General features: G+C 46.9%; 1 protein-coding gene across 5 annotated transcripts in view; it reads left to right on the top strand.

Moving 5' to 3' along the window:
- The window catches only part of ELFN1 (extracellular leucine rich repeat and fibronectin type III domain containing 1), a 242,767-nt gene that overhangs the window by 140,244 nt on the left and 81,643 nt on the right, over positions 1–20,880 (top strand). For all 5 annotated transcript variants that reach the window (XM_081889151.1, XM_081889153.1, XM_081889154.1 and 2 more), the window contains exon 3: positions 3,210–3,375. The gene's annotated coding sequence lies outside the window, so the exon portion shown is untranslated. The remainder of the gene's footprint in view (positions 1–3,209; positions 3,376–20,880) is intronic.

Here is a 20,880-nt window from a genome sequence, read left to right as displayed (position 1 = left end):
TTCAAAAAATCCTAGGACCCCTCCATTTTCCCCCCTCCCTGCCCATTAGCCCCATTAAGCTCTAATCTGTTGGTTACGTGCAATTAATTGCCAATTTAAGGGGTTTTATATGTCTAATAGAGGTGCCAGTGAAGCTTTCCAAATTTGGGCTCGTTTTTACAGGCTCTGGGGGCTTGCAAAGCTTGCCTTGGGAATTCTTTCCCAGCTCAAGTTAAAATCTGAGCCGTAGAAGAACTCTGGACTTCCCACTCTTCCAGCCCCCCCTGTACCCCAAACACCAGGGGCGTGCTTTGGTAATCTTTCAAAAGATGGCAACCTGTAAGAAGCCAAAAATTGGCACCCCCAAATGAAGCTTCTCAGTTATGAAGCTTCCCAGTTTTGCAGCCCCTCAGCTGCCTAAAAAGGTAAAGGTAAAGGGACCCCTGACCATTACGTCCAGTCGTGGCCGACTCTGGGGTTGCGGCACTCATCTCGCTTTATTGGCTGAGGGAGCTGGATTATAGCTTCCGGGTCATGTGGCCAACATGACTAAGCCGCTTCTGGCGAACCAGAGCAGCGCATGGAAACGCCGTTTCCCTTCTCTCTGGAGCGGTACCTATTTATCTACCTGCACTGGTGTGCTTTCGAACTGCTCGGTTGGCAGGAGCAGGGACCGAGCAACAGGAGCTCACCTCGTTGTGGGGATTTGAACTGCCGACCTTCTGGTCGGCAAGTCCTAGGCTCTGTGGTTTAACCCACAGCGCCACCCTAAATCTGGCGCTAAAAACACTCTCCCTCCAAGACCCCCAATCCCCCAGGTGTAGTTCTCTTGAGGAGACAAAAATATTTAGGAGTTTGCTTGAGTGCCATTTCCCCTCAGGGTTTCCCCATGGGTGGTCCAGCCCAATCAAGGATCACATGCAGCCTAGCCAATCAGAAGTAACTGGAGGCAAGCGAGAGGAATGGACAGTGAGGACAAGCAAGGGCAAGGCAAATAAAAAGCAAACAAAGGTCTAGAAAAAGCCATCAGATAAGGGAGGCATTTACTGGAACTGCTTGAGATGTTTACCAGAAAGCCAACACCTCAACAACACCTGTGAGTACTTTCAGCTGGATCCTAATTACCATCTTACAACTGAGCCAGCAGTCAGGTGTCTGAATTATCTCACTGTCACCTGGCTACACCTTTGCTTTCCCTAAGGAATTGTTGCCGTGTGTTCTTCTCTTTCTAGCACAGATGTCAGACCTCATCCTGAGCATCTCTCGCTTTCCCATGAAACCTTGGGAAACCCCTCTATCTGATTGATTATGCTGTAGCCATTCTCCCTCCAGATACTTTGTGAACTGCCCGAGAGATGTTCTCAAGCCGACATTCTCTTTGTTAATATTTGCTCGCGGACTCATTAACGTCTCTCCAGCCCCCGACCTGCCTCCTTTGATGTGCTGACCCCCATCCTTTTGGTCTCTCCATCTTCTCTGGCATTCACCTTGGGGGCTGCATATTACTCTCTTTGTGGAACCATCCAGCACTGGATCATAATGGCCTTTTCTAATCTTGTTGTCCTTAATAGGATTTTTGCCCAATACATCTGAAATGTGTAGATATGGATTTTGAAGATAATAAAATTGCCTAATGTGCAGGAGGGTTAAGGCCACGGCAAGATGGAGGTATCTGAGTGCAAAATTCATGCAGAGTACACCAGATGTGAAGGGCCCCTGCATACCAAAATGGCTATATCTTCCTTTTGAAATGCATTTGAGGAGGGGGCTGGGTCCCCCCTCCCAGTTTGTCATTGCAGAACAAAGGAAATGCTAATGATATCTACATGTAGACTCCAGGGGTGGACGCTTCTGCATAAGATCACACATTTTTCTTAAGAGTCCTCACAAAATTTCGTTAGGGTTTCAGTGTGCACTCGTAACTTGTGTGCACTGTATACATGTATACCTAATATACACATGTATACCTAATTGTTGTTGGTTTATGTCTGTCTAGAGAAGTGTTTCCCAACCTTGGGCCTCCAGCTGTTTTTGGACTACAACTCCCATCATCCCTAGCTAGCAAGACCAGTGGTCAGGGATGATGGGAATTGTAGTTCAAAAACAGCTGGAGGCCCAAGGTTGGGAAATACTGCTCTACAGAGGAGTGTTTCCCAAACTTAGTTCTCCAGCTGTTTTTGGACTACAGTTCCCATTACGCTTGACCACTGGTCCTGCTAGCTAGGGATGATGGGAGTCGTAGTCCAAAAACAGTTGGAGACCCAAGTTTGGGGGACACTGGTCTAGAAAGACAATGAGGTGTGTCTACTAGGGTGAAGTCAAACCACTGTGTTAGCAGCACCAAAGTAACCTTCCTGGGGCGCAAGCCTGGGCAGTGTGTCTGGAGATCCTGGACTGCCCAGACAACAAGACCCCCATCTTGGCCTCACTGATGTAGTCCAAAGGAAAGCAGAGCAAGACGTTTGGCACCTGACTGGTGGAGGAGTTGCCAGTAGGAGGAGTACAAGGCGGCATCCAACCTCCTTAGGGCCTTGGCTCCAGATTTGTGTAGGGTTTACTCCAGGGGTCAGCAACCTTTTTCAGCTGTCCACCGTCCCTCAGACCATGTGATGGGCCGGACTATATTTTTGGGGGGTTGGGAATGAACGAATTCCTATGCCCCACAAATAACCCAGAGATGCATTTTAAATAAAAGCATACATTCTACTAATGTAAAAACACGCTGATTCCCGGACCGTCAGTGGGCCGGATTGAAAAGGCGATTGGGCTGCATCTGGCCCCCGGGCCTTAGGTTGCCTACCCTTAGGCTTTTGCTTCTCCTAAAGATACCCCGCAAGGCAGCTGAGGTTTAGGATCAGAGTTTTCCTTCTCTTAGATGGGCTATCTTCCTGAGTCCTCTACACAACATGTGCAGAAATAGCCTTCTTTACCATGGGACCCACTATTAGTTTCATCTGCTTAATCCGCTAGATCCTGTCTTCACATCTAGGAAGAAGTCTCTAACTCACCAAGGGTTTGAGACCCATCAGCTACCCCCACCTGGTTCAGCTGACCAGACAAAACCATTCATGTGGTCTTTGATGTTGCTGGCAGTACACTCTTGACCATTGTCCTTCGAATCGACCGTCTGTTTGAAATGTCAGGTCTGCTCTTTCCACAGGTTTTTTCCCCCCTCCCTCCCTTGACCTGATGTTAACCTTCTCTCTTTGGTCACTGTTCCTTTTTTGCAGTTCAAAGGCCACCTTTGGTGACCCGGTCCTTCCAAGACCTTCAGAAACCCTGAGTCCATTGTGCCTGGCAGCAACACACAGATGATGAGAAGGCGAAATCCATGACTTCCGCTGGGGAACATCCATTTGGCGGCTGCTTTTGGATGTCAGAGTCTCCGGCACCAAGGTAAGAGGTGACCTTTTCAGTCAAGTCTGTGGGGAGAGGCGTGAGACGCAAAGCTCAGTCAGAGGCTGGGGAGGGAGAGAAGCTTTTTCTGATAAAACACACGTTGAAAGGAACCCGCACACAGCGCTGGGAGGTCTGTTTGTTTTGTCTTCCCAGGCGGGGAATACAAATGGCCTTTGACAATGGTTCAGAATGGAAACGGCAGTTTGCGTCTCAACATACGTCTAGAGATATAGACAGCAGTCGAGGCATGATCTGGGCTTATGTTGTTGTTGTTGTTGCTGCTGGTACTGGGAAATCTGTGTTGCGACTGTTCCGCTGGTGATCTGTTGCTCTAAATGGCAAAAATGCGTACAACATGTTCCTTAAATGAACCCAAGGGCAAGGTGGCAGTTCTGTCACACAAGGCGAGTCATTCCTGGCTTTTGCCAGCGTCAGGTGGTCGACTTGTGTGGGTGAAATAGCCCTGAAATAAAATCTGAACCCATCACCTCTAGGGCTCTCAGATATTGTTGGACTCCAGTTCCCATCAGCCACTGCCATCCTTGGCTTAGAGACTGCGGTCCTTTAAATGATGTCCTTTCGACTTACCATGCCCCCATGTATAAGACGCCCCCTGTTTTGGGGGACTAAAAATTAAGAAAATGGGGGGGGGGAGAGATTGCCCAGAGTTGTTGAGCTTTTTTGTGGAGGATTGCACAGAGTTGCTGAGCTTTTTTTATGGGATGGAACACCTCCTAACGCCTGTTCCCTCGCCGGCACGAGCAGCCAATTGCCCACCCAGTTGCTGGAGCAACACCCAATCAACACCACCCCTTACTGCAGACACCAATGACACGCTGCCGAACATCTCCGGCTTCTGGCGTCAACCAATCCCACGTCACCCCTGGGCACTACCCATTGTATAAGACAACTCACGGTTTTAAACATTATTTTTCAATAAAAAAACAACCCCTAGTCTTATACTGTCGTACCTTGGTTTATGAACTTAATTCGTTCCGGAGGTCCGTTCTTAACCCGAAACCATTCTTAACCTTTCGCTAATGGGGCCTCCTACTTCTGCCGCGCCGCCAGCGCACGATTTCCATTTCCATCCTGGGGCAAAGTTCACAACCCAAGGTACTACTTCCGGGTTAGCGGAGTTTGTAACCCGAAGCGTTTGTAACCCGAGGTACCACTATACACGGAGAAGTACTGGATAGGAAATGTGGTAGTTCATGAGTACCTTTGCTGTGAAACCTTCAGTCCCAGCTTGAACTGCAAGGCTCATGCACGACTCTTCCATTGGAAACAGCTTGCTCCATTTTTCTGGGCCATGCAATATCGCCCGTGATAATTCTGCGCCCTAAGACTGGCGTTCACTCTAGCGCAGTTCCCTGCTAAAGCGACGTGTTGTGTCTTAAGGCCTAGGGACGACTCTTTTTCTCTTGACCATTGTGTGGGGTTTCATGCTTCCGCTGTCGGAAAGGAAAAGAAGAATTTGGCGGGGGGGAGGGGGGAGAGAAAAGGAGAGAACTTTTGAATGGATGTACAGAGTCAAGTGCGTCTCTTTCTGGCAGTCTGCAATTTTTTCGTACCGTTGTTATTCAAAATATGCTTTTCATAAGGACAAAGAGGACCATTTTAGTGGAAACAAAATCCTCTAGGCAGTGGCACCACTGGATAAAGCGATTATTTCCATTACTCCTCAGGAATGCAAGGATGGTACTTTTTTTTTTTTTAAAGGAGGGAGTAGTTTTCGCTTTGCTAGAGCATTTTGGGTTTTAGAAGGATAACGGCTGAATTGCATTGAAGCTTTGTTCAGGGCTTTTGAGGGGGAAAATAGTAGGTTCAAAGACCACAACCATGTTCCCGAAGCAATTGTTCGTCATCTCCATTGCCTCTGTCCTAAAAAAAAAAAAAAGGACAGAAAGAAAATTTGTAAACTTTTTAATGAGAACATTTATAAACAGCCATCTCATAAAAGCAATTGAGATGGTGTGCAGTAAAATCGTTAAAACGCCAGCTTTCTGGCTGGGGTTCCATTTAGAGCTTGTATAACCCTTGTTTCAAAACAGCTGCACTGGTTGTCTGCATATTTCCTGGCCCAATTGAAGGTGCTCACATTAGTGTTTAAAGCCTTGATGACTCAGGTCCCAAATCTCTGAAGTACCATCTTCTTCCCCACAGACCCTCTTGGGTGCTGAGATTGCCAGAGGGGCCCTCTCGGTGGTTCCTCTTCCATCAAGAGGCTCAGGGTGGGCAGCCTGAGAGAGGGCATTCTCTGTGGTGGCCCCAAAGTGTGAAGCTCCCTCCTCACAGAGGTGCGTCGGGCACCTTCATTATGCAGCTTCTGGAGGAAGCTGAAGACGCACCTCTTTATCCTCGGTCCTGTATACCTGAAGGAGGGTCTCCACCCCATCGTTCAGCCCAGACACTGAGGTCCAGCTCCGAGGGCCTTCTGGCAGTTCCCTCATTGTGAGACGTGAGGTTACAGGGAACCAGACAGAGGGCCTTCTCGGTAGTGGCACCCACCCTGTGGAACGCTCTCCCAGCAGATGTCAAGGAAATAAGCAGCTATCTTATCTTTAAAAGACATCTGAAGGCAGCCCTGTTTAGGGAAGCTTTTAATATGTAATGCTGTATTGTTTTTAACACTTGATTGGAATCTGTCCAGAGTGGCTGGGGAAACTCAGCCAGATGGGCAGGGTATAAATTATTATTATTATTATTATTATTATTATTATTATTATTATTATTATTATTATTATTATCATCATCATCATCCTGGCTTTGGACACAGAAGGTGTATATTTTAAAGATCCAGCTAACTTTTATGATTTGCTTTAAACTGCTTTTTATGTATGTATTTAGTGCAACCTGCCCTGGCTGAAGGGCAGGTAATAATAATAATAATAATAATAATAATAATAATAATAATAATAATAATAGTTGTTGCTGCTGCTGCTGGCATCCATCTCTCTTGAGAGACAATGGAGTGTGCCTCCAGGGGTGAAGTCAAACTACTGGGTAAGCAGCTCTGTAGTGAGCTCCCCTGGGGCAGAAGCCTGGGCATTGTGTATGGAGGTCCTGGGCTGCCCAGACAACAACCCCCCCCCCTCAGCCTCACTGATTTGGTCCAAAGGAAAACAGAGCAAAACATTTGGCACCAGCTGGGCTGCAGGAGTTGCCAGAAAGTGCCACCCAAGGTGCCATCCAATCATCTTAGGGATTCCACTCTGGATTTGTGTAGAGTTTACTCTTAAGCCCTTTTCTTAGAAAGGCAGAGGATGGTTAGGATCAGAGTTCTCCTTCTCCCTGATGGGCGATCTTCCCAGGTGGACGAGACCCATCTGCCCCTCCCTTCCCTCTACAGCACATGCAGAAAGCACCTTCTTGACCGTTGGACCCACTCTTGGTCTTGTCCACTAATATCAACAGAACCTGTCTTCATATGTGGGGGAAGTGCCTAACTCAATGAGGGCTTGAGACTCATCGGCTGTTTATTACTATTAATAAACTATAAAGCAAATAGTGCAAAAAGGAGCTACCTTTAGGCTGTCCCCAGGCAATGCCCTACATGGGACCTGGACTTCCTTGTGTGCATTTACCTGCAGTGGTGGAGAAAGCCTCTCAGGCACCTGGGGAGGTGCGCCTCCACTGCCCCCACCTTGGGGTGATGTCACCTCAGGGATGGCACCCAGGGCGAGCCGCCTTTACCGTCCCCACCTTGCTACGCCTCTGTTTACCTGACTGTACTGTGGCCTTGAGCTGTGATCCTCTCTTGCTTGCTTGAACAGAGGGGTGTGTAGAAACCACTGACTTCTGCGTGGTTGGAACATAGTCTTCCATACCACCAGCACACTGCTCCCATAAGTTTGCTCTTGGAAGGATGCCGTTCTTGGGCTGAGAATGGTTTCTCTGCCTCTGATCTTAAGCCTGTTTTTTCCCTTCAGGACGGCATTTTTAACTCTCGTGCAAATATATGCAAATTTGATGCCTTAATCAATTGATTAAAATTCATGCAATCAATTGGCTTCCTCAACTGGGTTTTGAGGCAGAAACTTTGTGGCCTATTATCAAGGGAGGGCAGACAGCCCACCTCACAGGGCTCCAGGAGTCGCTTCCTTCGTAGCACCTTCAGACTGACAAGAGACAGCAGAGAAAGTCTGCCGTCTTCTCTAGATGAAGGCGAATTGTAGGCTTCAGCGTCAAGACAAGCCAGTCTAGGATGGAAAGGACAAAAGACAGTTTTGTTATCTGCGTTTATGTTCCTGCATCTCACCGACATTGAGATGAAAGATTCCCACAGGGCTCCTTCAATTGAGTGCTGCAAGAGTCTATCATTGAGTTACCAGTGGACGTAAAATAGATCTTGTGACAACCAGGAGATCCGAGCTGTGTCTCGGCATGACGAATGGTGCTGGGAGGGTGGGGGGGTGGCGTGTGTTTTGACAATTATTAAGCGGAGCAGTTTTGGGATCTGTCTTTTTGGACAGGCATGTGCAAAGAGAAGAAATGGATTCATTTCACTCATAGCACAATTGTTAATTATGATGAATGGCACCAAGCTCATCTGTTTCCTCCACCATCCACCTCCTCCTCCTCCTCCTCCTCTTTTCTGCCGGGATACCGTCAGTCCTTCTGGGCCAAGAAATCAGAAGTGGCTAGCTGCTCACAAAATCTCCCTTTGAGGGAAAGAACAGCCCCTCCCCCCCCCGTTTATTTGTTCAAAATATTCAGTGGTACTTCAGTTTTCAAACGCCTCCATAGTCATAGTTGAACATTTTGGAATTTGAACACTGAAAACCCAGAAGTAAGTGCCTTGGTTTTCAAACGCACCCTGGAAATTGAACAGGAAAGACGGTTTCTGTTTTGAGTTTTCCGTATTGAGGCTTTTGCTTTCGGTTTTCGGTTTTCAAACATTTTGGAACTCGAACGGATTTCCAGAACGGATTACGTTCAAAAACCGAGGTCCCACTCTATTTGCAGTGTGCCTTTGATGCTCATACTCTTCCAGCGTATTGGGAGATATTGCCACCCCAATCTCTGAGCAGCGAGAGACTCCAGGGTCCCTGAGCTTTACACAGAGCTTGGTTTCCTTGGCATGAAGGTCAATGGAGACGGTGGTGTCTTTAGGATATATGGTTTTATTTATACATATATACAACCTGAGCACAGGCAGTGGCAGAGGAAGCCAATCGGGCACCTAGGGACGGGGCCAGCCGCCTGTGGGGTGGGGCAAGTCGGGGCTGGACGCTCCGCGGCACCTCTGAGGAGTCTGCCTGCCTCTTCCCGCTCAGCTGCCTTACAGCTGACGGGAAAAAGAAAAAGAGTTTGGATTTGATATCCCACTTTATCATTACCTGAAGGAGTCTCAAAGCGACTAACATTCTCCTTTCCCTTCCTCCCCCACAACTAACACTCTGTGAGGTGAGTGGGGCTGAGAGACTTCAGAGAAGTGTGACTAGCCCAAGGTCACTCAGCAGCTGCATGTGGAGGAGCAGAGACACGAACCCAGTTCACCAGATTACGAGTCTACCTCTCTTAACCACTACACCACACTGGCATTACACTGGGAGGTGGTGGGTAGACCAGCGGGCCCCCAAGCCACCGCATCACTCCCAGGAGAGACGTGTGGCTTAGGCATGTTGCAGGCCCCGCGGTGACTGCTGCCCGGCATTTTGTCACCCCCTCAGTGGTGACACCCGGGGCAGTCCACTGCCCCTGAGCACAGGATGGAGGGGCTCGCAGCACGAACACCCCAAGAGATTTTGCTTCCCCATTAAGTTTCCAGGGAGGCACTGAATCACAGCTCTTGGGTCTAGCACAGAGCAAGACAAGCCTCTATCTCTCCAGTTTCTGGCATCAGCCAAAACTCGCACCCAAAACTCTGGCTTTTGTTCTTCTCCCTTACAAGGTGATACTGCTTCTGATGAGGGGTGGGGGTTACCGCATTCGTCTCCTTGGAGACGGGGCAGCCTCTTACTGATGTAAATGGCAGCACCCAATTGGTGAGCTAAGGCCGTTGCCTTAAGAAACTGGTCTGGCAGGTTTCCTATGATAGATTCTAACCTCACAGCATCACAGGTTTGGAAGGGGCCCAGGGTTTGGTAGTGATTCAGACTCACCCCTCTCAAACTTATAACAAGATGGTCCCTGGGGGTGGTCTGAAGGAAGAGGAGGCTTCCATGTTGCAGAAGCTACGTAGGGCTGACCTGAAGTCTCGGTGTTTGCCTGGTGCCCCCCAGGGAGTAGGAGAAGGGCTTGAATCTCCAGGTGGGTGAGAGAACACCTTTAAAATATAAGTTAAGAAGACTATGTGTGCAGCTTGCAAGCTTCAGCCCTACAGTATCCAGGTTCAAATTATCACATAGACTTTCTGGAGGGGTGTGCCTTCCTTTGCTCCCTCTCCCAATTAACCTCCGTCCCTGAAAATTATTATATAGATCATCCAGTGGGGGAACAGTCTGCCCTCCTCTTGTCCTTCTTTGCCTCTTCCAGTTAATGTCCATCTTTGCAAATTATTGCAAACACTTTTTGGCAGGGGCCGCTCTCCTCCTCTCCTTCTCTCCCTCTCCCAATTAACCCCCATCTCTGCAAATTATTGCATAGACGTTCCAGGGCCCAACTCCTGTGATATCCCTGGGGTCCACCCCATGACATCGCCAGGAGCTGTCCCTAGATCTGAGGTTTGGTCCCTGAAATCCCAAGATCTGGGGATTTCTTGACCCGGCAACCCTGTAACAGTCAGCCCAGCCAGTATATGGACTCCACTGATGCAGAGAGCTGGCTAACTATAGCTTGACTCTAAAGAGGCCTGCAAAGGATTTGGTGCCCAAGGTGTAGTTACTGTTATGCAGGCTCAGATAAGAATAATCAGAGCTGCCGGCCATAAGCTGATGATTCCTCGTGAGCATCAGGAAGGAATTAATCCATGCCAGGTGCAGCATTTGCATATTTGGCAACATGTAACGAGAGGCGTAAAGCTGCGTCCCACATGGACCAAGCATGCCTTGACGTTGTGCAACTTCCCCTCCTAATTCCACAACCACAAAACCCGAAGTTCTGCTGATTGAGTAAACTGTGCCCATTGAGAAGATCCAAGCCCTTGTTGATGACATTAATTTTGCAGGCTGCAAAGCGTGCAATTTAATTTGGAATGACGGATGGTGGCAGAAGAAAAAGACTTGTAAGTTTTTGTTGGACAGACGAAACACACACTTGGTGAGTTGACATGTCACACCAGCAAATTGTTGTGAGCCGAAGATTAAATTGGTTGCATTTGATGAGAAATGGGAAGCTCTCTCGTTTCCTGTCACCCTGCACATTCAACCCAGCTGCGTCAAAGGGCTCATCAAAAAACATGAACGGAGCCAAATCTCTTCCTCCATTAGCTCTTTTTTGTGTCAGTTTGGTTGTATGTCAATTAAGGATGGATGAACATGCCTCAGTCTGTTCCAACATTCCTTTGCACTTTCATTCTGCTGCAATTGGTTTATTTTGCACAAAACTTTTCCCCTGTTTCACTGTCTGCAAATGCAGAAATAGACGTATTTTTAAAAAATACGTATCTCACAGTGCACAGCTCATGTGCAGTCTCAGCCATCAACAGATATTTATACATCAGTTGCCTTTTCTGCACGTTCCCTTTCAAAGCTGTTGAATGCCCTGCTAGCCTTCAGCAGCAAAAACAGCACAGTTTTGTGGCACATTAAGGAGGTGGCTGATGGCCCACCACAAAGCTATGCGCGGCTGCAATTCTAACCATGTCTGCTTAGAAGTAAGTCCCATTTAATTTAGTGGGACCTGCTCTCATGTGAATGTGGTTATGACCAGCTTATAAAGGCAGCTTGATTTCACAGTTTGTCATCCTGTCTCTTTGCCCTCACACAGGCACCAGGGAGGGGCAATTTAGCATCCCGGCAATATCTTATTCTTTGTGTCCTGGACTGTATGAAATACTCCCACCATATGCCGTTTCAACGCGTTATTTCATAAATGCACATTTCCCCCCAGAAAATGATTGTATGCATGTTTCTGCTGAAACGTAATGCTCTAATTTCCTTGTGAAACGAACAGTACAAATTTCACTGTTTTTTTCTTGTTTTATTTACTGTCAGAAGAGGCATGAGACTGCAGTCCTTACTCCGTTTACTTGGGAGTAAGCCTTATTGAATCCAGGAGGATTTACTTCTGAGAAAACATGGTTAGAGTTGTAGCCTTAGTGCATAGAGTCTGCCTCTAGCAATGAATAACAAAGTCAATGAAAAGCCCTTCAGAAAAATGAGAACCAGTGAGGCACCGGTTAGGAGAGCAGCAATTATTATTACTATCATCATCATCGTTATTAGAATTCACCCTAAGGTCCCAGAGCTGGTTACAGCAATTTAAAAACATCATTAATATTAAGACACAATTATTAAAAAACAGCATAAAACAACTCAAGATTACAAACATAGGGTGTGTCCTAAAAATATGCACCTCAAGTTTGCAGAGCTAGGGTGAAGAGGTTCGTCCCCAGCATTACACATCAATGAATATGCAAATATATACATTGCAAAGCAATTTGTGTACCCATTTCTGTAGGGCGTGTTTGCGTTTTTGCAGTATTAGTGAGAGTCAGTGTGGTGTAGTGGTTAAGAGCGGCAGACTCGTAATCTGGGGAACCAGGTTCGCGTCTCCGCTCCTCCACATGCAGCTGCTGGGTGACCTTGAGCCAGTCACACTTCTCTGAAGTCTCTCAGCCCCACTCACCTCACAGAGTGTTTGTTGTGGGGGAGGAAGGGAAAGGAGAATGTTAGCCGCTTTGAGACTCCTTAGGGTAGTAGAGAAGGAAGGTGGAAATCATTCAGTCCCTGCCGTCGTTTGAGGTCGAACGAGCAAACAGAAGGAAATCCACTTGATGGTCAATGAAGTAAATGCCAATGAAGGCTATGAGATATCAATTAGAGCCAGGTTCCTCCATCGGCTACAGTTCCTGCGCCCCTTTCTCCAGTTGTCAGGGGAGGGGATAGCGGGGTCCTTCTTCTCGAAGACAGGCATTGCGCAGGAGGTGGCTAGGCTTGCACCAGCAGTAGGGTTTGCCAGAGCAGCTAGAGAGGCCTTTTCATTTTTAAAGTGTGTGTGTGTGTGTGTGTTTAAAATGCATTTCTAGCCACCATGGCAATTGGTGTCCATAGGGCAGGAAATCTCTTTGCCACCTTGAGAAGAAGGACACCCCCCCATCACTTGGCCCTTTCTCAGAGCCCAGGGCCAGAGGGAGATGGCAAAAAGGGGCTGTTAACAGGAATGGAGGGGGAATGGAATGCAATTTCCTGGAAGAAGGTATTAGCATATTAATGCAGTGTGTTTTTATGTTAACTGTAGTTTGGTAATATTTGCTGTTCGTTACATTGTTGTTGCTCAGGTTTTCTGTATACTGCTTAGATACACAGTCATACTTCTTATTGCGTTTGCTTTAGGTTAAATCTTTTCAGGTTGAAGTACCGGAAAGGGTTACTTCTGGGTTTTGTCGCTTGCGCATGCGCAGACGCTCAAAATAATGTCACGCGCATGCGCAGAAGTGGTGAATCGCGACCCACGCAGATGCGGGTTGCATTCTGCTCATGTTGCGAACGTGGCTCTGGAACGGATCCTGTTCGCAACCAGAGATACCACTGTATTTTACATATGTTAAGCAGTATAGAAATGGTGTTGGGTTTTTTTAAAAAATAAAAAAGTAAATAGCTCCCTGAACATGGGCACCCCCCCCCCCCATGCTGCAACATTTTGTTGTATGTTTCGCTTGTGGTACATAACCTGCAAAGCTATCAAGGATGCCTGCTGGTGCTGGCAGATGGAGTCATTTAGAATTCCTTGAGCTGAGATAAACCCTTTGCACGAGAGTACAAGTGAAAGAGAAGGGACTGTAGCTCCCAAAATACCCCAAGAGTGGGAGGTGATGGAGAACGTGTGTTGGATAGGTGTTGTGCCGGATTTATTATATTGGACACGTGTTACGTTGTATTGGACATTACAGGAGACAGTGATGGCCACCAATCTGGGTGGCTTTATAATAGTATTGGACAAATTCATGGGCAATGAGGCTAGACAGGATGGCTCTGTTCTGCCTCCACAACTGGAAGCTGTATTTCTTCTGGAAACCACAGGAGAGGAGAGTTGCACTTGTGTTCGAATCCTGCTTCCATGTTTCCTACAAGCATCTGGTTAATTACCATGAGAGCAGGATGTCAGCATCGCCCTTGAGCCAGTACCACCAACTGGACTCATGCACTTCAGCCCGACTGGGCCAGGCGAGCTGGGTAGCACTTCCAGAGACCACCTTCTGGACAGGAACAGGTCAAAGTGCTGTGGACTCACAGCTTAGAGTTGTGAGCACCGGATTCACTTCCACAAGAAGACAGTCGTCGCACAGCAGAGTATAGCAGAGTACAGCAGAGTATATAAACGACTCGGAGAGCAGCTCTGTAGAATATCTTCTTTATTCTGTCTACAACTATATACAGAGCTAAATGGGTTCTAAGCATAAATGAATGCTAAACTGCACTGAGTGTCTGCAGCTGCTCTTAGCAGCAACCTTATCTCTACACACGATTTGTAACACTCAGTCTCTCTCTCTCCAACACACTGACTGACTGACTGACTGACTGACTGACTGACTGACTGACTTGGTGCTGGAGTAGAATAAGTAGAGAGCAGAACACTGCCCCTCCTCTCTGGAGAATCAGCAGACTCATCAGGAGATTCTTGGAGATGGGAGGGGTGAAATCTCCTCACAGGATACTAGTCTAGCTGGGACATTGGCTTGATTCACCCGGCTCATATTTTGTTCTATGTGTTTATATAGAAATGTTGGAGGGGGGGTGATCTGAGAGGTGGTGGTACCCAAGCTCTGAAAGACCCTCCAAGGGTAGGCCCCTCTGGTGAGGAAATATTTCTCTTTTTGATGCCAGGAGAAGATCTCTCTATTTTCCAAAGCATTTGATGTGGTATTTTGATACCTTATTCCTTTCGTTTTGCTGGTTCCGATTATCATTTTAACTCCTACTGCTGTTTGTGGTCTGGTGTTATAAAAGTTTTAATGCAACGATTGGATTTCTTTTCTTCTTTTTTGTTTCAGCTGTTTTACTTGTTAGCCACTTTAGGAAGCCTTTGGTGTATAAAGAAATGTAAATTGGTGTATGAATGGAATTTCAAAAAATTTCAAAAAATTTCAAAAGTTGCCTGCTTTAACTTGAGTATGCAATCCTAACAACACTCACCGTATTTTTCGCTCTATAAGACGCACCAGGCCATAAGGCGGACCTAGTTTTTGAAGGAGGAAAACAAGAAAAAAAATATTCTGAATCCCAGAAGCCAGAAGAGCAAGAGGGATTGCTGCGCAGTGAAAGCAGCAATCCCTCTTGCTGTTCTGGCTTCTGGGATAGCTGCGCAGCCTGCATTCGCTCCAGAAGACGCAGACACATTTCCCCTTGCTTTTTAGGAGGGAAAAAGTGAGTCTTATAGAGCAAAAAATACGGTACTTGAGTGTTAGTCCTGCTGAACTTGGCAGGGCTCACTTCCGAGTAGACATGCATCACATTGAGGGGTGTTTTGTAAAAACGGGCAAACATTCAGAGTTATGATGCGGCCAGTATGAGACCCTCCAGATGTTGCTGGACTACAACTCCCATCATCCCTGACCTTTCTGTCTGTGGCTGATGGGAACTGTAGTCCAATGACACCCGAAGCTTACCACAATAGCTACCCCTGACACCACTTAGATGGAATACCTGCATTCCAGGCGCTCAGACTAGACAACCACTTGGGTCCCTTCCAACTCTGCAATTCTTTGCTTCTGTGATATAATAATAATAATAATAATAATAATAATAATAATAATAATAATAATACTTTTTTATTTATATCCGCCCTTCCCGGTTCAGAAAACTGGGCTCAAGGCGGCTAACAACAAGTTTAAAACACTTAATTGATGCAACAAAAAAAAGGATAAAATACAGTATAAAACACGAATAACAATAAATTTAGAATTAAAAAATCAATTTGGGGGGAAAATCCATCCAATAAACATTAGATGATCACCAGGGCAAGCTGGCTAAATTAGTCCTACCTGGGCCAGCGAGGAGACCAGGGCAGAATTAGCTGTGGGATCCCAGAGCAGGTAATCTTCATAAAAAGGGGAGAGGGAGGGAAGGGAGGGTAATAAAAGATCAGGCTGCATTCAAATTAAAGGCCAGGTGGAATAGCTCTGTCTTACAGGCCCTGCAGAAGGAAGTTAAAGCTTGCAGGGCCCTAGTCTCATGGGACAGAGCATTCCACCAGGTCGGAGCCATCACTGAGAAGGCCCTGGCGGAGGATAATCTGATTTCCTTAGGGCCCGGGACTTTTGCAATGCCTATAGAGGCATTGCAGCACATAGCTAAACTACAGAACTCACTCCCACAGGAGGCAGTAATGGCCACTACCAATAGGGGTTGCCATATTTCAAAAAATCCATGTGGGGAGAGGGCTATCAATGGCTACTAGTCATGATGACTATTCTCTGCATCCATAACTAGAGGCTATAATGCTACTGGGTACCAGTACCTGGGAACCGCAGCAGGGGAGAGTTGCTCTCTTTCATATATTTCATATATTTTTATTACATTTTCTGTTGCACAAATTAGAATATTCATTTAGACAACCTTAAAATATCCATGACTTCCCATCTTCTCTTTCCATGGTTCATTTTGCATAGCATAAATCCCTGCATATTTTACATAAACTAAACCATTCAGTATTCCATTATTTCTTCTGTCAAAACTTATTTACACTGTTGAATTTATCTTAATGCTGCCGACGTTTTCAAGTGTACACAATTATCCCCCATATATGCCATAAACATTTTCCAATCTTCTTTAAATGAATGTTCTTCCTGTTCTCTTATTCTATGAGTTAGGTCCACAAGCTGTGCATATTCCAACAGTTTAAGCTGACATTCTTCTTTGGTTGGGACCTCGCTCGTTTTCCATTTTGGGGCTAACAAAACATGGTGGCATACATAAATAACCTTTTTTGACACCTGGGAAGAGAGAGTTGCTTTAGTGCCTGGTTTCTACTTGTGGGTTTTCCCTTGGGATGTTTGGTTGGTCACTGAGGTGGCAGGATGATGAACAAGAGTGTGGGAATGTTGTGGGTAACAGTAATATTATCCTTCCTAACTTGCACTGGCAAGTATCTTCACTTAGCAGAATCCATTCCCTCTTTACGCAGCAGAAAGCTGGTTGCAGACTCATGTGAGTCCCTTAAGATAATAAGCAATTCAATCTGGCTTGTCCAGATTGAGATGTGTTCTATTACTCCTGGTAAAACCTCTTTGATCCCTCCTAAAAGAATAAAGACACAACAGTCTTATTCATAAGTAACAAAAAGTAGTTTTACAGTGGTACCTCGGGTTAAGTACTTAATTCGCTCTGGAGGTCCATACTTAACCTGAAACTGTTCTTAACCTGAAGCACCACTTTAGCTAATGGGGCCTCCTGCTGCTGCCACATCGCCGTGGCATGATTTCTGTTCTCATCCTGTAGCAAAGTTCTTAACCTGAAGCACTATATCTATATTGAAGGTCCCAGGCCACAGGGAGGTTAGGCTGACCTCAACTACAGCCAGGGCTTTTTCGGCTGTGGCTCCGACCTGGTGGAACACTCTATCACAAGAGACTAGGGCTCTGCGGGACTTGACATCTTTCCGCAGGGCCTGCAAGACAGAGCTGTCCCACCAGGCCTTTGGTCAGGGCGCAGCCTGACTCCCTCCTTCGGCAATCTTCGCGGAGCTCTGGCCCAATGGTTGCCAGTGGTTTGATTTGAATTAATTTTATAATGAATGATTTTAGAGTGTTGTGTTGTACTGTTGTACTGTTTTATTGTTGTTAGCCGCCCTGAGCCTGGCTTCGGCTGGGGAGGGTGGGATATAAATAAAATTTATTATTATTGTTATTATTATTAGCGGAGTTTGTAACCTGAAGCGTATGTAACCCGAGGTACCACTGTACTCGTGATCAGGCAGAACACAGTGTGATCCCTGAAGGCAGGCTTAAGGCTTAAAGTTACAAATATGTACAAACAGGTTTACCCCATATGGGAGATAACCTAGGGACTGTTGGCTGGTAGCCAGCAGTGCAGTCCAGGTGAAGTAGGAAGCAGGCAGGACAACAAATAAAAGATGTGGCTACGTGACTTGGCCTTTTACCAGGTCTGGAAAGGTCACACCCACCTACTAGTCACATGCAAAGGAAGGATGCTCCAGCCAGGTGTAACAGGAAGTTCAGCTGGCTGGACCAACATTCCCCATGCATGTTCACTCTGGTCAAACAGGAAATGTTGTACTTGACTGCTCCAGAGGATTACATCCCACAAAGAGAGACCATTGACCTGAGCGAGCAGAACTCTCTTGATGTGTTAAAGTGGTTATCAGGCCAGTAATCTCTCCACGCCGTGGGAGAGCCTGTTGAGCACTCGTGAAGATAGAAAACAGGCCTGATCCAGCACTCTCTTCTGATCTTCTTACATCCACTGCCAACGAAGTTGTCAAATAGCATTGGCCGTTCATTTGCCATATCAGAAACTATCGATTTGGAACCATGTTGGGCCTTGCCTTGTTATGCTTTCTTGCCTCGAGGCAGCTAAAATCGAGGCTTGCTGGCAGCGCTTGGGGCCAGGAAGAGTATTAGCTGGGAAGGCTGCAGTTGGCATGGGAGCGGCATCATCTCAGTGCCCTCCTGCCAGCTCAGTGACAATGTGGAGCTGGTCGGGGCCCATGCCAGGAACAGCAGCCATTTAACGGATAGATACAGCAACTTCGCTCACAAAGCTTTGGACCTCTCCTGAATGTGCTCCTGGCAGATTTGGGAGATGCCAGGGGAAAGGTTTGGCAGGCCAGGAAGGTGAAACACTGGCAGAGTGTTCAGACGTTTTTCAGGGCCTCCGTTTTGACTGCTGAAGTAGTAAAATATTATCCATTCTTCTATTTATGCCCGCCTTCAGCATAAGAAGATAAGAGGAGCCTGGTGGATCAGGCAATGGCCCACTTAGTTCAGCATCCTGCTCTCACACTGGCCAACTAGATGCCTGGGGAAAACCTGGCATTCTTCCAACATTCAGCTTAATTGTATGTCCATGAGTTCTAATCGCCTATAACCAAGGTGACTAAGAGGAAAGACAGTCCCCTTTTAGGAGACTGTTCTAAATTCTGGGTGCCACCACCGAAAAAGCCCTGTCTGTTAGGCCCACCCACTGTACATCTCAGGATGGAGGGACTTGGTATAAGCCTTCGGAAGTGAACCCGTAACACACAGGCAGGTAGGTAAAGGTAAAGGACTCCTGGACATTTAAGTCCAGTGAAAGGCAACTATGGGGTTGCAGCGCTCATCTTGCTTTCAGGCCAAGGGAGCCAGTGTTTGTCCACAGACAGCTTTCCGGGTCATGGGGCCAGCGTGAGTAAGCCGCTTCTGCTAAAACCAGAACAGCGCATGGAAATGCTCTTTACCTTCCCACCAGAGCAGTATCTATTTATCTACTTGCACTGGCGTGCTTTCAAACTGCTAGGTTGGCAAGAGCTGGGACAGAGCAACAGGAGCTCACTCTGTCGCGGTGATTTGAACCGCCGACCTTCTAATCAGCACGCCCAAGAGGCTCAGTGGTTTAGACCACAGCGCCACCCGCGTCCCTTACACAGGCAGGTACTGGGTGATTGGCAGTGCTACCCTCTGAAAGAAGCTCCTGAATGGGCATCCCCTCTGCCCTAGTCTACAGGTATTGGTTGAGGAGATGCCATGTCAGCTCTGTAGAGCATGTGACTTGTAATCTCAAGGTTGTGGGTTTGAGCTCCACATTGGGCAAAAGATTCTACATCACAGCAGGTTGGACTAAATGGCTCTGGTGGTCTCTTTTCCAACTCCACAATTCCATGATTCTATAAGGAACCAGAAAAGGCCCACCTTAGACCAAGAGGTGAGTCAGCTTTGTGTAATGCCAGCAGGGGAGGATTGGGGCCTGAGTCTTGAGCAGTAGCAGCAGCAGTGAGTTGATGGCGGTTCATCTTCTTCCTTTCCTCCTGACTGGGATGATTAACATCCAGCACAATGGCCTTGGGTTTAATCCAGTCCCTTGTATCAGATGCTAAAATGAGATATTGTGCAAGCCAGCTGGGAGTCAGGCGCATTGTGTAAAATATAGCAGGAAGATTAAAAGGCACCTCGAGATGAAGGCGGGCGACAATATTTATTTATTTACGGCTTCAAGAGCCGCCTGATAATCAAGTAGCAACGGGGACCCAAAGTCCCCCTCTGATGGGTCGTAAATTTGACAGCCACACCCCTTGGTTTCCCTCCTTGCTGAAAGAGACAGTAGAAGGAGGTGGGAAAAAATGGACTTTTTCTAAATAAATAAAAACCACTTTAAAGGGGACACACACACACCCTCTCTGCATGTGGAAAATTAGCATACAGCAGAGAAAGGTTTCATATAGGCCACTCTGAAGAATTAGCTGGTGCCTTTAATGTGGAAGAGTCTCCAAACATATGCAGATTCCTATTAGCTCTGTTTATTACAGCCAAATAAGGGACGCAGGTGGCGCTGTGGGTTAAACCACAGAGCCTAAGGCTTGCCGATCAGGTCAGCGGTTCGAATCCCCATGACGGGATGAGCTCCCGTTGCTTGGTCCCTGCTCCTGCCAACCTAGCAGTTTGAAAGCACGCCCCAAAGTGCAAGTAGATAAATAGGTACCACTCTGGCGGGAAGGTAAACGGCGTTTCCGTGCGCTGCTCTGGTTTCACCAGAAGCGGCTTAGTCGTGCTGGCCACATGACCCAGAAAAATTGTCTGCAGACAAACAACAGCTCTCTCAGCCTGTAAAGCAAGATGAGCGCCGCAACCCCAGAGTTGTCTGCGACTGGACTTAACTGTCAGGGGTCCTTTACCTTTTTCTTTTTTCTGTTTGAAGAGCTGTCCAGTCCAAAGTCACATCCTCACCATACATTTGAAAGCACCACAATGCCACTTTGAACAGCCATGGCTTCCCCCAAAGAATTCTGGGAGCTGAGTTTGTTAGCGGACTTCTGGTCCCCCTCCCACAGCTACAATTCCCAGAATTCCTTGTGAAGAAGGCTTGGTAGTTAAACCACTCTGGGAACTGAAGCTCAGAGAGGAGAACAGAGAGGTCTCATAACGGCTCTCAGCATCCTCAATGAATTACAGCTCCCAGAATTCTCTGGGGGAAGCCATGGCTGCTCAAAGTGGTATCACAGTGCTTTAAATATATGGTGTGGCTGTAGCCAAAATTTGCTTCGAAGCCACAAAACCAGAAGAAGGAAGAAGACCCAGAGGGCCTTGAAAGCTCTCATTGGTGGTTGATATTTGGAAAGCAGGTACAGGTCACCTCCTGATAAGTCTTCCTCGCGAAGCTGATGTAATTTGTATTACGGGAAGGTTTCTAAATCTGCATTTAGAAACAAGAAGGTTTCTAAATCTGCATTACATTATTTAAAGAT

Source organism: Podarcis melisellensis, assembly GCF_964234715.1.
Source record: "Podarcis melisellensis genome assembly, chromosome: 14".
Taxonomy (NCBI): Eukaryota; Metazoa; Chordata; class Lepidosauria; order Squamata; family Lacertidae; genus Podarcis; species Podarcis melisellensis.
This window is presented reverse-complemented; position numbering and strand designations above follow the sequence as displayed.